Consider the following 18,159-nt stretch of genomic DNA (forward strand, 5'->3'; position numbering starts at 1 on the left):
ATTAAGAACACCATTGATGAGGAGACACCAAGTTTCACATCTGAATTAAAAGATCTAATTAAAACCCAAGTAGCGGACGCATTAAAAAGCGTAAAAAACCGTAAAAGAAAACATAAAGAAAAATCTCCAGATTACAGCTCCAGCGAGGGAGATAGCTCGAGTGAGGATTCTGATAGCTCTACAGCTTCATCATCCTCCTCCGCATCTTCAGAAAGCGGTCGCAACTGTTTCCCAATAGATGAAACGGATGCGCTGGTAAAAATGGTTAGGGCGACAATGGGTCTGGCAGACACTCGTTCCAAAAAATCTGTACAAGATCTTATGTTTAGTGGCCTGGAACAAAAGAAGTACAGAGTGTTCCCATTAAATGAAAAAATTCAAGCCCTTATAAAAAAGGAGTGGAAAAGACCAGACAAAAAAGTACTGTTAACACCCAAAAGGAAATACCCATTTGATGACCCAGCCTGCGCCTCATGGAGAAAAGCGCCAAAATTAGACGTCGCCATCGCGAAAGCCTCTAAAAAGTTCGCTCTGCCTTTTGAAGATATGGGGACCCTCAAGGATCCTATGGATAAAAAGGCCGATGTCTTCCTAAAAGGGTCCTGGGAGGCCGCCAGCGGGGGGCTAAAACCCGGGATAGCTGCTACGTGTACAGCTAGAGCACTAATGGTCTGGCTGGATCATTTAGAGACTCAATTAAAAAATAAAACCCCGAGAGAGTCTATACTGGACTCTGTGTCAGCGATGAGAGGTGCCGCTGCATATTTAGCAGATGCCTCAATAGACTCAGACTGACGGCAAGATCGGCTTCCTTCTCAAATGCGGCTAGGAGAGCACTATGGCTAAAGTGCTGGCCGGGGGACCTGCAAACTAAAGCTAAGTTGTGTTCCATTCCGTGTGAAGGTGAATATTTGTTCGGTCCCACCCTAGACGATGTCCTCGAAAAAGCGGTTGATAAAAAGAAAGCCTTTCCGGGATTCCTAAATCAATCTTATAGACGGCCCTTTCGAGGAAGGAGGTTCACACAAAGACGCCCCCCAAAAAACCAAAAGGAGGGGTGGGAAGACAGAAAATTCAAAAGAGGAGGTTTCATGTTCAACAAGCCGGATAATAAAAAACAGCCACAATGAGGGTGTGCCCCAGGTAGGAGGGAGACTGACCCACTTTCTTCCAACCTGGGAAAAAATTTCTGGAAGTGCCTGGACTTTAAACATCATAAAGACGGGCCTAAGACTAATCTTTCACTCAATGCCACACAATCAGTTTGTGGTCACACCACGAAGAAAGTCAGAGATCGAGCAGCTGAGTATCCAGAGAGAAGTTCTCAATCTTCTGGAGAAGAAAGTCTTACAGGAAGTTCCGCAACAGGAAGAGACAAAGGGGTTTTATTCTCCGCTCTTTCTTCGAACAAAGCCGGACGGAACTTTCAGAGTAATTATAAATTTGAAACAACTAAACAGATACCTGGTAATAGAAAAATTCAAAATGGAGACAATAAAATCATGTGTCAGATCCCTTATCCCGTCTTGTTTCATGACTGTTATAGACTTAAAGGACGCATACTATCATGTGCCAATCCATCCGGATTTCCGGAAATATCTCAGGGTTGCAGTAATGATACAAGGGGAACTGAAACATTACCAATACAGGGCTCTTCCATTTGGTCTAGCCATTGCCCCGAGAGTATTCACAAAATTAATGGCGGAAGTAATGGCCCATATAAGGGAACAAAACATATTGATTGTGCCTTATCTGGACGACCTCCTAGTGATGGGCAGTTCCTCTCTACATTGCAGCCAGCAACTAAAGTGATGGTAGCCCTATCAAATCTAGGATGGTTTTTGAACCTGGAAAAATCCAGGCTTATCCCATTTCAAGTACAGTTGTACTTGGGGATAGTAATAGACTCAACAAAGCAAGAGTGTCGTCTGCCGGAAGAAAAAGTATCCAACATGATACATCTAGTAAATCAGTTGAGTATCTCTCCTCTGATCACTCTAAGGAGAGCCATGTCCATACTGGGGTCGATGACATCCTGTATCCCAGCGATACAGTGGGCTCAGAGCCACTCGAGAGATCTCCAGTGGGAAATACTAGAGGCAGTATCCCACGCAGGAGGAAATTTAGAAAAGCAATTAAAAATATCCTCTCGGACAAAAACTTCCTTAGCTTGGTGGACAGACCCGTCCAATCTCAGGAGGGGGGTTCCATGGGTATGGCCAGTCTCGATAATCCTGACCACAGACGCAAGTCCTTGGGGGTGGGGGGCCCACCTAAACAGGCAAATTGCCCAAGGTCTTTGGTCAGTAGAAGAAAAAGACCTTACTTCAAACATGAAGGAGCTTTTAGCAGTTCAGTACGCCATCAATCATTTTTTAACTTCCCTCCGTTCCCACCACGTGAGAGTACTGACGGACAACAGGGTGGTAGTAGCATATTTAAACCATCAGGGAAGGACGAGGTCTCAATCCCTAATGAAAGTGTCAAATTTCATCATGTCACAAGCAGAAGCCAACTTGTCCTCCCTGACAGCCCTTCACATAAAAGGGTCAGAAAATCAAACTGCAGATTTTCTAAGCAGAACCCAATTAAAACAGGGGGAATGGGAGTTAAATACAAGAATATTCAAACGCATAGTGGATCTTTGGGGGGCCCCGGATATAGATCTATTTGCAAACAATCAAAATCGGAAAACGGAGGCCTTCTGCTCGATAGATCCTCGGGGGAGTCCAGTGGCTATAGACGCGTTGTTAATTCCATGGAAATTCCATCTAGCTTATGTGTTTCCTCCGATAGCTCTAATTCCCTTAGTCTTGAAAAAAATCAGGGAGGACAGAGCCAAAGTGATATTGATAGCCCCGTTCTGGCCGAAAAGAGTATGGTTCCCATGGCTACGCCTAATGTCCATAGCGGATCCATGGGTACTCCCAGATATCCCAGACCTCCTGCATCAAGGGCCAGTGAATCACCCACAAATAAAAAGTTTACATATGACGGCCTGGCTTTTGAAAGGGAACTGTTAACAAAAAGGGGGTTTTCTTCAAATCTAATTTCTACCCTGCTGGCTAGTAGAAAACCTGTAACTACCAAAGCATACGGCAAGGTCTGGAAAAAGTTCCTATCCACATCAGCAGTTACTCTATCAGATCAGATGCCAATCCAGGAAATTCTAGAATTTCTGCAAAAAGGATTAGAGAAAGGCCTGGCAACAAACACCCTGAAAGTTCAGATTGCAGCATTGGGTGCCCTTTATAATCAGGATTTGGCGGGGAATCACTGGGTAAAAAGATTTATTAGAGCATCTACTAGGTCCAGACCAGTTATACATCTCACCGCTCCTCCCTGGGACCTGAACTTAGTCCTTTCAGCACTAACTAAGGCGCCGTTCGAACCTTTATCTCAGGCTTCACTAAAAATAATATCTTGGAAAACCTGTTTATTGGTGGCCCTAACCTCAGATCGCAGGATTAGTGATCTGCAGGCCTTATCAGCCTACCCACCTCTAACACAAATATTAGATGACAGAGTAATCCTCAAAACTGACCCTTCTTACCTTCCCAAAGTGGCGTCAAAATTCCACAGATCTCAAGAGATAGCGTTACCATCTTTTTGCCCCAATCCAAAAAACAAAAAAGAGGAGGCTCTACACACTCCCACAAGGGAGTGTAGAAAAGGGAGGGCTCTGTTTGTCTGCTTTCAGGGACCAAATAAGGGTCACAAGGCATCGAAAGCCACGTTGGCGAGGTGGGTAAGAGATGCCATCAAGATGTCATATACCTTTTCCGGAGAACAAGCTCCGGACACAATTAAGGCTCATTCAACCAGGTCGGTGGCAACCTCTTGGGCTGAACGTGGTGGAGCATCAATAGATCAAATATGTAGAGCAGCCACTTGGTCTTCCCCCTCTACATTCTTCAAGCACTATCAGCTTAATCTATCTTCTCCCTCAGACTTAACTTTTGGTGGGAGAGTTCTTGAGGCAGTGGTCCCACCCTAAAATTTTCATTCTTTGAAATTCTCTCGTTAGTGCCGTCATGGGGTAGGAGAATATCGTAGTTACTTACCGATAACGGTATTTCTCTGATCCCATGACGGCACCTGTATATTCCCTCCCTTCACGTATGGGTGTCCACACTACTTATAAATTAAGTCACGAGGTGTGTATAAAAAAAAAAAATATATATGTATATATATATATAGAGGAGCTTATATAAGTTATACAGTTATATTTTGTTGTGTAAAAATAACCAATTAAGTTACAGCAGAAATTCCCTGCAAGGCTCTGTAAACCAACTGAGGTGGAGGAGAGGTCCCGCCTTTTTAACCTGTGGGTTTCCTGTCCCTGAGGGCGGATCCCTCTCTCTCGTTAGTGCCGTCATGGGATCAGAGAAATACCGTTATCGGTAAGTAACTACGATATTTTTTGTCGCCGCAACATTGCATTAAAATGCAATAACGGGCGATCAAAAGAATGTATCTACACCAAAATGGTATAATTAAAAACGCCATCTCGGCACGTAAAAATAAGCCCTCACCCGACCCCAGATCACGAAAATTGGAGACGCTACGGGTATCGGAAAATCGCACAATTTTTTTTTTTTTTAGCAAACTTTGGAATTTTTTTTCACCACTTAGATAAAAAATAACCTAGACATGTTAGGTGTCTATGAACGTAATGACCTGGAGAATCATAATGGCAGGTTAGTTTTAGCATTTAGTGAACCTAGGAAAAAAGCCAAACAAAAAACAAGTGTGAGATTGCACTTTTTTTGCAATGTCATCACACTTGGAATTTTTTCCCCGTTTTCTGTTACATGGCATGGTAAAACCAATGGTATCGTTCAAAAGTACATCTCATCCCGCAAAAAATAAGCCCTCACATGGCCATATTGACGGAAAAATAAAAAAGTTATGGCTCTGGGAAGGAGGGGAGTGAAAAACGAAAATGAAAAAACAGAAAAAGCTCCGGGGGTGAAGGGTTTAATAGGCTGCATACGAGACACTGTGTATGCATTTTTCTTACTAGGCAGCCAACCTCTGCAATGTCTGGCTAGTGTGGGGGTGGCTGTTTTTATCAGTATTTGACACCTGTGCTGCCCCTTGCCTTTATCAGGGGAGGCCTGCTGCATCCTGCTAAATGTGCATTTTTCATCAGACAGGGTTTCGGGAAGGCTGTATCTTATGCATTGACATTCAATCCACAAAATCAAAGAAATTTAAAAGATATTCAAGAAGAATAGAGTAGAGTGTACAGATGGCGGAATTCGTTGGGACGGTCCCGTTCCCTATTTAGGAACACATCATATTCTCGATCTAGATCCACCTTTAACTTTTCCAACATATCCACATATGATGAGGACACAGCACCGAAAGATTTGCAGTTTGGTAGCACCTCCACTTCGGAGCCTACCAACAAATGGATTGCAACCAGACAATTTACTAAGAATAAAATATCTGGGGTGGGACGCCGTAGGCAAGCCCTCGGGGGATGGGGGGGGCTTCAGGTACTGAATCTTTCATCTCATGCACTTGCTGCTTCATAGTTGGAGGTTCTGGGTAAGGGCCTGACTTTTTCTCCTGCTACTCCATTCAATTATCTCACAGCCCTGAAGGATCTACAGCTTTTTTCTCGTAAACTGATATAAAAAGACTTCATAACAAAAAGCATACATCTGAAGCCATGAGTGAGGTTGAGAGAGAGAGAGACACTTCGTGAACTGGAGGACCTACTCGGGGACAAGACAGTCAACATACAAGGAGGTTTCTCCCTTCTGTCTTGCCTAGATCTACTAAGTTCCCCTCCTTGTCCCTGAGTCCAAATATCGAAATCTTTACAAAGCAGGTGAGTGAAGATTTTAAAAAACTGTCTTCTAGACGTAAATATGATAATTTAACATGGCGCCAAGCTATCACTCAATTACAATCTTACAAACACAGCCTAATGAGAAGTATGAGCGGGAGGCTTTCCACCAATTAAAAGATCTGAATACATATCTTAAATTGTCTTTCAACCAGATGGCTTCTTTTTTGCATGAACTTCAGCTGATCCTGGTCAGGGCTTTTGAGGGGAACATCATCACCAAGAGTGTGTTTGATCGTTTAATGGTCAGGTCCCCCAGAACCCCAACATTTTATTACTCAAAGTCCACAAGGATGCCCTCGACTTCCCCGGGACGCCATATTGTGTCGGGGATTGGGGGCATTTGTGATCCGGTATGTCTATTTATTGACTTCTACCTTAAACCCTTAGTGGAGATGTTACCTTCCCATATCCGTGACACAACGGACAATCTGACATGGGTTGATGGCATCCTTGTGGACACACAGGGTATGTGCACACGTGGATTCTCTGCGGGTCCGCAGCGTTTTTTGCAGTGCAGAAACGCAGATCTGCAATTGATTTACAGTACAATGTTATTTAATGAGAAAAAAATTGCTGTGCACACTTTGCGGAAAATCCGCTGTGGAAACGCTGCGGTTTAAAAAAAGTAGCATGTCACTTTTTTGTGAATCTGCAGCGTTTTTGTACACCTTCCATTATAGAAAACCGCAAGGGTAAAAAACACAGCAAATCCGCAAGAAAAACGCAGCAAAAACGCACAAAAAACACTGCAGAACCGCACAAAAAACGCAACAAATCTGCAGGTGCGGTTTCTGCCAGGAGAGGCAGAATCCGCACCAGAAATTCCTAAGCCTAATCCGCAACGTGTGCACATAGCCTAATACTCTCCTCGTCACTGATGTGGAGAGTTAGAATACTTTTTGGATGTTGTTCGTCTCTTCCTGGGGGCCTCCGACTTGGGCAGCCCTTTATGTGAACTGATCCTCGAGCTGGTGAGCGATGTCCTTACAACTTTTGTCTTCAAGGACAATTTCTATTTGCAGAAGCGGGGCACAGCATGCGCACCATCATATGCCAATCTGCTCTAAGGCAACTGGGAGAGATCCATTTTGGTGACGAGGGCCCGCCAGCCGCTTCCCATGTGCTGTGCTGGTATCGCTATATTGATGACATTCTCATGTTGTGGGATAGGGCAGCTTGCCAGCTCGAGGATGCTTAATGATAAAACCTCTAATATTCGGCTTACGTATACTGTAAATGACAGGGCAGTTGATTTCCTGGACATCTGCCTGGAGGTCGATACTGACCGGCGCATCCAGGCGTACATTTTTAGGAAGCCTACATCTGTCAATTCCTTGTTACATGCCTCCTCAGCTCATGATGCTGCCACTATTAGGGCTGTCCTGGTCAGACAGTTCCTTAGGGTGCGATGAATTTGCAAAATATGAAGCACAAGCTTCAGATCTAAAAAAAATAGATTTCTAGCTCGTGGCTACATCCGCAGATGTGTCAAATCCGGGTATGATCATGCAAGGAAAACTCCACATAACAATTTGTTACATCCAGTTAAAAAGTGCAGTAGTGTGGGTGGTGATGGATCAATACGGTTCATCACCTATAATAATGAACGGAATAACATGCATGCCATTCTCAGTAAACATTGGTCTGTTTTGGGGGCCGATCCATCCCTGAGGGCCGCCCTGGGTAGTTTCTCCCTAATGACTCCTGAGAAATAAAAAGTCTCAGTGATTTGCTGGTTAGGAGTCATTATATCCCGGCTCCCAGCAATCCTTTTACCAGTGGTCCTCTTTTTCATGCGGGTACGGTCTTGCCTGCGCCAATGTCCAGCGCTGCTCCACCTTCGTCTCTTTAGATGGATCCAAAGAATTTAAAATACGACAGCGTATATCTTGCGGCACTATGAATGCGATCTATTATGCCACATGTCCGTTCCCCAAGATATACGTAGGCCTCACCACTAGGGAATTTAGGGTACAGATACGCGTGCATGTGCGGGACATTGGTGCTGCCAAGACAATGTCTGACATTCTGGATTTAAAAACGACTCCCCTTCACTTTAACCACCTTCCCAACCTGTGACACCACGTAGGCATCATGAAAGTCGGTGCCAATCCGACCTGTGACGCCTATGGGGCGTCATGGCAGGATCGCGTTCTTGCAGATCGGGTGAAAGGGTTAACAAATTTCACCCAACCTGCAGGGACAGGGGGAGTAGTACTTGAGAGACCACGATCTGCCACCGCTGTTCTGTCCCCACATGAGGCGAATGGAGGTGTGGTTGATTAATAAGTGTTGTGAGAGAGAAACGTACCTCCGTATTTCTTCGATGTGAGGCAGACAGGACCAATGCTGCTCAGCGTCTGAAGAGATGATGCACTCCAGGGATTGTGTAATCCAGACTTGTTTATTTTGTAGATCTGGACATACAGCGTATAACTGGTAATACAGAACTTCTCCAGAAATGCAGGGTAGACTGGGTACAGTAAGATGTAGCACCAAGTATGACTGCAAGTGTGAGCAGCATGAGAGAGTGGTCGAAAGACTGATGCCTTCCTAAGCCCAGTTCAAAAGCACGTCCTCTCACAACAGAAAGTAAACTGGAAATGGCTGCCAGAGGAAGAGAAGATTTGACCCCTGAACCGGATGTAAGACATGCCCACAAGAAATACATGAAAAACAAGCTGCCATACAGAAAAAGGCCATTGGGTGGCAGCAGAGTAAAATATAACAACATACATGGAAACTGAGGAATATACATGGAACAGCACACTCCCCGTCTGAAATTCCGAAAGGGATTTCACTATATTAATGTCCGTGAAATAAAGTCCAACAACCTAGAAAATGAAACCAAACATGCATGCAATGCAACAACAACAACTTTAAACAAGATAAACATTAAGCCAGTTTCTGAGATAATCCAAAGGAAAACCCATCTTCGGATCAGAGAAGCCGCACTAGGCCAAACTATCTCTGACCCACTGTAATCCAATGGACAAATAGTAGTGCAGTGTTCTGTTCATAGTTTATCCTACCAGAATGTCCTCGATCGGTAGTACCAGTACGAGCTCGTGGATAGGCCTCTGAAATGACTTAGGTTCACCTTTCCTAAGGACTTTCAGCTCCACCTTACGGACCTTACCGTCTTCACTAGGGAAAGTCTTTGTAATGATTCCCATAGGCCAGTCAATCCTTTGAGCTTGTTGTTCCTTCATTAACACAATATCCTTCCTTCAAGTTTGGTTTACTCTGTTGCCATTTTCTTCTTCCTTGCAGAACCACAAGATACTCCTTTCTCCATCGGTTCCAGAAGTAATTGGCGAGGTACTGTACGCGTTTCCACTGCTTCTGGTAGGAGTTTGCGTGAGTAAACTCTTCACTGACTATTAGCGGGTTCCCGATCTTTTGGGTAAGAAGAGTAGCCGGCGTAAGAATAGTTGGCGTTTCAGGATCCATTGACACTGGGACAAGGGGTCTTGAGTTGATTATGGCAGAAACTTCAGCCAGAAGAGTAACCAAGGTCTCATGCGTAAGTCTTGAAGAGTTTATGTCCATAAGCATAGAGTTCAAGATGTTGCGTGAGATCCCGATCATCCTTTCCCAGGAACCTCCCATGTGAGAACTATGCGGAGGATTGAAGATCCAGGTGCAACCTCTTTCTGCCAGTTGATCCTGAATTGGCTTGATGTCAATATCCAGCTCTCGACATGCACCGATGAAGTTGCTTCCGCGGTCGGACCTTAACTGTTTCACTGGTCCTCTGATCGCTAGAAACCGCCGAAGAGCGTTAATCAGGCTGGATGTGTCCATAGATTCTATCACTTCTATGTGAACGGCACGGACACTCATGCAAGTGAATAGTACGGCCCAACATTTACTGTTGGCATGACCTCCACGAGTCCTGCGTGCAGATACCATCCATGGCCCAAAGACGTCTAGGCCAACGTAGGTAAAAGGCGGTTCGGTGCTCAGTCTGTCGAAGGGTAGGTCAGCCATTTGTTGATGTACCTGTTTTCCTCTAGTTTTGCGACATTGCACACAGCGATGTATTGATCCCGCTACACGTCTTTTCATGCCTATGATCCAAAGTCCCGCAGACCGTATCTTGCCCTCTGTGATCTGCCTGCCTTGGTGTTCAGTTTTTTCATGAAAGTGCCGAATCAGTAGATCGGTGATGTGATGTCTACTGGGAATGATGCAAGGATGTTGCTCTGAAAACTCTAGCTTGGCTCGACTTAATCGACCTCCGACTCTCAGCAAACCGAAGCTGTCCATTAGTGGATTCAAATGGGCAATGGGGCTTTTCGGAGGGTTCTGCTGTTTGTGGTATAAGCATTCCCATTCGGTACTGAATGCACTCTGCTGGACATAAAGTATTATAAGAGACTCACAGTGAGAAATGTCCTCAGCAGAGAGTGGTTTTTGGCAGACGTGCCAACCATGACAGTCTTTGTCTCCATGTGAATTGTGATAAGATCTCGCAATGTGGACTAACCTTGCAATAGTCTTGACGAGTTTCATCCAATTGGAGAATCGTTCAAAGCGCTGACAACCGAGGGTGGAGGTTCGTTTAGTGTTCGTGGCCAGAGCACTGACCTCGGAGCGGACTTCTGGATCATCGTCCGGATCCTGGATGCTGAAGACTTCCTGAACACATTCACTTCCCTTCTGTTCCAGCAGAAACTTTGGACCTGAAAGCCAAGAAGAGTTAGCAAAGGAATTTATAGACATAGGTCTAGTGGCATGGTCGGCTGGATTAAGTTCAGATGGGATATAGTGCCACTGTTCAGGTTTGGAAGACCTTCTTATTCTCTCAATGCGGTTACTGACGTACACGTAGAAGCGCCTTGTTTGGTTGTAGATGTAACCTAAGACAACTTTACTGTCACTGTAGTATTGTACGTCATCTATGTGAGTGTCCAGCTCATGCTGAATAAAGTCTGCGAGTTCTACTGCAAGCACAGTCCCACAGAGTTCCAGCCTGGGAATAGTGTGGTCAGGCTTGGGAGCCAACTTAGCTTTGCCGAAAACGAACCCAACATGATCTTGATTGTCAGATCCCGTTACCTTCAGGTAGACAACAGCTGCAATGGCCTCCGTGGATGCATCCGAGAACACATGGAGTTCCGTCCTGGTGCTAGCAGCAAGTGAGATTCCAGCGTAGCATCTCGGTATATGGATTTTATCCAAGGCACACAAAGACTGCTTCCAGGTTTCCCATTTTGGTTCCTTATCAGGAGGTAGAGGGGTATCCCAGTCCTTGACAGTTTCGGACAACTGTCTCAGAAGGGATTTACCTTGTATGGTAATTGGTGCTACGAATCCCAGTGGGTCATACAGGCTATTTACCACTGACAGGACACCACGTTTAGTGAATGGTTTGTCTGCACAGTTGATTTGGAATCCGAAGGTGTCGGCTGACAGGTTCCACCTCAGGCCTAAGCTTCTCTGCACAGGCGGACGGTCTGGTCCCAGGTCTATGTCCTTGAATCCAGGTGCGTGGTCGCTTGACTCAAAGGCTCTCATGACAGCTGGGCTGTTTGAGGCAATTTTGTGCAGTCTAAGCTTAGCTCGGTACAGCATATGTTGGGTCCTTTTAAGTAGGTCGATTGCCGCTTCTTCTGTGGGTAGAGATTTTAGTCCATCATCTACGTAGAAGTCTTTCTCTACAAAGTCTCTGGCGTCTGTTCCATACTCGGACTCTCCTTCTTGTGCGGTTCTCCGCAGGCCATATGTTGCCACAGCGGGTGAAGGGCTGTTCCCGAATACGTGCACCCGCATGCGATACTCCACCATCTCTTTGCTGGGGTCATTGTCCTTGTACCACAGGAACCTGAGGAAATTCCTGTGGTCCTCTCGGACTATGAAACAGTGGAACATCTGTTCAATGTCGGCGGTGATGGCAATGGGCTCTTTCCTGAACCTCATCAACACTCCTACTAGGTTGTTTGTCAGATTAGGACCTGTGAGGAGGACATCATTGAGAGATACGCCTTGATGTTTGGCGCTTGAATCAAAGACAACTCTAATTTGTTTAGGTTTCTTCGGGTGATATACTCCAAATGAGGGTAGGTACCAGCACTCCTCGTTTTCCTTTAAGGGAGACGCTGGCTCCGCATGGTTGTTATGGAATATTTTGCCCATAAAGGTGACAATGTGTTCTTTCATCTCCGGTTTATTGCTTAGCGTGCGCTGGAGAGAGTTAAATCTGGACAAGGCTTGTTCACGATTGTTCGGGAGCCTTACCCTGGTAGCTCGGAAGGGTAAGGGGAAAACCCAGTGATTGGTTTCGTCCTTAAGGAACTCATTGTCCATTATCCTGACAAATTCCTTGTCTTCCATAGATGGGGCTACTTTGTTGTCATCCTTAGTGGTATGAAACACCAATTTTCCCAAGTCGTCTGCATAGGGAGAAGGGATAACATCAGGCAGCTGTACAGAATCTGGAAGCTTTTCCTTCACCTCATAGTGATGAGGACATGGTTTGCAGAAGGTAGTGCGCCCGTCTCGGCGTACGTACGTCTTAAAGGAATGGACTCCTGTTTGGTCCAAGCATACATTTCCTATGACTACCCACCCCAAGTCAAGTCTCTGGGCGTAGGGGGCGTAGTCAGGACCATTACACTGTTGGCGGACCTTATGTATCCTCAAATTGTCTCTGCCGAGCAGAAGTAGGATTTCAGCATCTGTGTCCAAAGGTGGGATAACGCTGGCTAGGTGCCTTAAGTGTGGTTGGTGGAAAGCAGCTTCCGGGGTAGGGATCTCATCCCTTTGGTCTGGTATTTGATCGCATTCAATTAGCGTAGGTAGGGGTATTTCTACGTCTTCATTGACAGGAGAAGCGATGAAACCTTGTGCTCTTCTGCCGCTAGTCTCTATGCGCCCCGAGCAAGTATTCAGAGTGTAGGGCGTTGCTGGTCCCTTGATTCTAAAGGCTTCAAAGAACTTAGGTCCAGCTATGGATCGATTGCTCTGATCGTCAATGATGGCATACATTTTTACAGCCTTCTCTGGTTGCCCTTCTGGATAGACTCTGATTAGGCATATCCTGGCACAGCATTTAGCACTTTGATTCTCCCCACATACCTCTGAGCATGAGCAGGACACAGCTGTGGTGGACTTGGCGTGATTCTGTGGCTCCCCGCCATGGTTTGTAGCGGGACCAGAGGTAACTGCGACTGCTGGATCGCTGGTGGCTGAGCCTGGGTGCAAGGCTGATGGGTGTCTGTCGCTATGACACTCTTCACACTTAATGGCAGATTTACAGTCCTTGGCCATGTGTTCTGATGAAGCGCAGCACTTGAAACATACCCCAAGTTCGCTGAGGATTTTCTTGCGCTCCTGCATGGTTTTGGACCTGAAGCCTCTACATTTGTTCAGTGAGTGTGGTTTTTTTGTGAATGGGACACTCACGATTGAAAGACTTATCCCTCGACGGAATAGTGTACTGCTTGTCGGCAGGTACTGCAGGTGATGGCAGGTTAGTCTTTCTGACGCTTACACTGTTCCTTGAGTCCTTGCGTCTATGTGCGACGCTTTCATACCTTGATGAAGGTGTTGCTGGAGCTGCAGTGTTAGACTCCAGGAAGTCGAGGCTAGGGTCGTTCCTCATTTGGGCTTGTTCGTCAATGAACTTGCAGAACTGAATGAACGGAGGAAAGGTGACGTCATGTGACCTTTTATACCTGGAGACGCACACTGCCCACTTCTCTTGCAGACTGTGTGGCAGCTTTGAGATGATCGGGTTCACCCCGTGGGCAGTGTCCAGGTAGCACAGTCCAGACAGACGAGGGTCTCTTTTAGCAAGTTCCAGCTCCATAAACAGGTCACTTAAATCCAGAAGCTTGTGGGCTTCCTTAAGGTTGATCCTTGGAACGTTCTGCAGTCTCTTGAATAGGGACTTTTCTATGGCTTCAGCGCTGCCGTAGGTTCTTTCAAGTCTCTGCCAGGCCGCAGCGAGACCTGCTTCAGCTTGCCCCACATAGACGGTCCTAAGACTCTTGATACGGTTTGTGGATTCAGGACCCAACCATTTTACCATGAGGTCGAGCTCCTGCTCCGCGGATAGGTTGAGATCAGCAATGGCGGCCTTGAAGGTTGCTTTCCAGGCTCTGTAGTTCTCTGCACGGTCGTCGAATTTTGAGAGGCTAGTGCTGATTAGCTCCCTGCTCACCATGAACCTGGCAAACTCGGACATGTCTGATCCTTCACTAATTGTTACCATATTAGCTTGTGGTGCCCCTCGGGCGTATAAGCTGTATGGCGTGGAAGGGTGAATTGTTCCCGGGTAGAATGATGTCGCTGCAGGGTTGAGCTGTGGTTTAACCTCTAGAGATTCCGATGACTGCTGCTTGAACTGTGGAGGCGGGCTGGAGTGTGCCTTGTGGTCGTCTTGCGATGATGATTGCTCCTGAGGGGGTACATCACGGCGTTGGTCTTGGGTCTCTGTAGGGGCTGTGGGCGATACTGGCACCATAGGTTGGGCTGACTTGGACGTTTCCGCAATGTTGGGTTGAACGTCACTGGAGAAGGTGTGCGCTGCAGGTATCTGTTTCTGCACGTAGTCTCTGGTACGAACAGCTGGGTCGTCTTCTTCCTGTGGTGGCAGGCAAATTGGGTCGAGGTTTTGCTTTAATGCTTGCTCGAGTATTTTTACTTCGGCTAATGCAATTTCTTCCTCCATTTCTGTTTGAAGAATCTTTGCTCTAGCCTCTGCTTCTGTTTGAAGAATCCTTGCTTGAGCCTCTGCTTCTGTTTGAAGAATCTTTGCTCGAGCCTCTGCTTCTGCTCTCTTCGCTTCTGCTTCTGTTTGAAGAATCTTTGCTCGAGCCTCTGCTTCTGCTCTCTTCGCTTCTGCTTCTGTTTGAAGAATCTTTGCTCGAGCCTCTGCTTCTGCTTTCTTTGCTTCTGCTTTAGCCTCTGCTTCTGCTTTCTTTTCGGTGTATGACCGTCTTAGTTTGGACCGCTCTGCATTTAAACGGGCCTCTAGTATTCTGTCGCTGAGGGCTGAAGTTCTTGAGCAGGATGATTTGTATGACCGAGCAGAGTGTTTAGACGAGGCTGACCTGTGCGATCTAGTTTCTTGCAGATGGGTGATACGAAGCTCCGCTTTATCTTTGGCGTCTTGCACGGCGGCGTCCCTTTCTCTGTCTGTGGAATCTGCCTTGCTTAACTCTGATAGGGCTTCGTCGATTTTAGATTCTTTTAGGAAGGCAGCATACTTTGTGGACAGTCTCTTGTATCTGCCGTGGGCCACGTCTAGCTGTCTTATAGTGTCCTGTAAACCCGCTGCATCATTTTTATGGCGTTGGACGCTTGACATAAGGGAGGCGACTCGTTCCCATAGGTCGTCCAAGTTGTCATTGAACTCATCCCTTGTGGAACAGTAATTCTCGAGGACCTTTGATGTTGGCTTGATGGAACGTACTGGTCGTGCATCTGGGTCTGCTGTGGAAGCGGGCTCTGCTTCCTGGTCTTCATAATGGACAGTATCAGGTTGTATTTGCTCTGTTTCAGCATTGGGGAACTGTGGAAGGTCCTTTTCGGCCATTTTGATTTAAGGTGCGCTGTCCCTTTAAGAAACTGAACCTTTGAATTGGGGGCTGGAAATTGCGGTGCAGCTTAGTTGCGTCCCCCTGATAAGATTCCCAAGGTGTTGTTGGAGAATTGTGGGGTTCTGCGGTCCGACGATCTGCAGCAGTGTGGTATAATACACAGAGAGTCTTTATGTACAATGCAGTCTGAGGTGATGTTGCAGGAGATTTCTTAGCAGAGCAGGGCTGCAGTATGTGAGCGGGCAGAGAGCGGGCACGTGAATAGTGATATAAGGGTGATTCTGGCCGGGCTTCAAGGCAGTCTTTCGACTGCTCTGTCCCCACATGAGGCGAATGGAGGTGTGGTTGATTAATAAGTGTTGTGAGAGAGAAACGTACCTCCGTATTTCTTCGATGTGAGGCAGACAGGACCAATGCTGCTCAGCGTCTGAAGAGATGATGCACTCCAGGGATTGTGTAATCCAGACTTGTTTATTTTGTAGATCTGGACATACAGCGTATAACTGGTAATACAGAACTTCTCCAGAAATGCAGGGTAGACAGGGTACAGTAAGATGTAGCACCAAGTATGACTGCAAGTGTGAGCAGCATGAGAGAGTGGTCGAAAGACTGATGCCTTCCTAAGCCCAGTTCAAAAGTACGTCCTCTCACAACAGAAAGTAAACTGGAAATGGCTGCCAGAGGAAGAGAAGATTTGACCCCTGAACCGGATGTAAGACATGCCCACAAGAAATACATGAAAAACAAGCTGCCATACAGAAAAAGGCCATTGGGTGGCAGCAGAGTAAAATATAACAACATACATGGAAACTGAGGAATATACATGGAACAGCACAACCGCCACTGATCTCCCCTCCGTCCTGTCCTCTGCTCGCCTCCGTCCTCCTATCCGCTCCCCTCGTGCTCCAATCCCACCCCCCCATACTTACCGACCTCCAGAGTCCCTCCCGGTGTCCGTCTTCTGCATGGGCGCCGCCATCTTCTAAAATGGCGGGCGCATGCGCAGTGCATTCATTTTGATCACTGTGATAGATAATATCACAGTGACCAAAATAAAAAAAATAGTAAATAACCCCCCCACTTTATCACACCCCATAGGTAGGGAACATAATAAAATAAAGAAAATATATTTATTTTTCCACTAGGGTTAGAACTAGGGTTAAGGTTGCGGTTAGGGTTAGAATTAGGCTATGTGCACATGGTGCAGATTTGGCTGCGGATCCGCAGCTGCGGATTCGTAGCAGTTTTCCATCACGTTTACAGTACCATGTAAACCTATGGAAAACCAAATCTGCTGTGCCCATGGTGCGGAAAATACTGCTCGGTATTTTCCACAGCATGTCAATTCTTTGTGCGGATTCTGCAGCGTTTTACACCTGTTCCTGTATAGGAATCTGCTGGTGAAAGACACACAAATAACACTGGAAATCCGCAGGTAAAAAGTACCTGTGGATTTTTCAAAAACAGTGCGCAAAAATCCGCAACGTGGGCACATAGCCTTAGGACTGGAATTAGAGTTAGGGTTGGAATTAGGGTTAAGATTAAGGGTTTTGTTGGGGTTAGGGTTGTGATTACGGTTAAGATTAGGGTTAGGGGTGTGTTGGGGTTAGGCTTGTGGTTAGGGTTATGGTTGGGATTAGAGGTGTCTTGGGGTTAGGGTTATGGCTAGAGTTGGGATTAGGGTAGGGGTGTGTTGGGGTTAGTGTTGGAGTTAGAATTGAGGGGTTTCCACTGTTTAGGCACATCAGCGGGTCTCCAAACTCGACATGGCGCCACTATTAATTCCAGCCAATATTGCGTTCAAAAAGTCAACTGGTGCTCCCTCACTTCCGAACCCCCGTTGTTTGCCCAAACAGTGGTTTACCCCCACATATGGGGTACCAGCATACTCAGGACAAACTGCGCATCAACTTTTGGGGTCCAATTTCTCCTGTCACCCTTGTGAAAATAAAAAAAAAATTGTGGGCTAAAAAATCATTTTTGAGGAAAGAAAAATAATTTTTTATTTTCACGGCTCTGCGTTATAAACTTCTGTGAAGCACTTGGGGGTTGAAAGTGCTTAATATGCATCTAGATAAGTTCCCTGGGGGGTCTAGTTTCCAAAATGGGGTCACTTGTGGGGAAGCTCCAATGTTTAGGCACACAGGGGCTCTCCAAACGCGACATTGTGTCCGCTAACGATTTGAGCTAATTTTCCTTTCAAACGGTCAAATGGCGCTCCTTTCCTTCTGAGCCCTGCTGTGTGCCCAAACAGTGGTTTACCCTCACATATGAGGTATCGGTGTACTCAGGAGATATTGCCCAACAAATTTTAGGATCCATTTTATCCTGTTGCCCATGTGAAAATGAAAAAATTGAGGCTAAAAGAACATTTTGTGGAAAAAAAAGTACTTTCATTTTTACAGGTCAATTTGTGAAGCACCTGAGGGTTTAAAGTGCTCACTATGCATCTAGATAAGTTCCTTGGGGGGTCTAGTTGCCAAAATGGGGTCACTTGTGGGGGAGCTCCAATCTTTACGCACACAGGGGCTCTCCAAACGGGACATGGTGTTGAGGGAGGATCTAAAGTGATCCATCACGGTTGACTCAGTGATTTCTAAATTAATCTACAGGGCGTTACCGGCAACTGAAAATGAACAGACAGAGACGTGTGTCTCTGTTTGGGGGGGGGGGGGGGGATCGAGCAGATCTATGGCCCCCGTTTATTGTGTATCACTTTTTAGAATCATAGAAATTATATTTCAA

This window comes from Ranitomeya imitator, chromosome 1 (genome assembly GCF_032444005.1).
Source record: "Ranitomeya imitator isolate aRanImi1 chromosome 1, aRanImi1.pri, whole genome shotgun sequence".
NCBI lineage: Eukaryota > Metazoa > Chordata > Amphibia > Anura > Dendrobatidae > Ranitomeya > Ranitomeya imitator.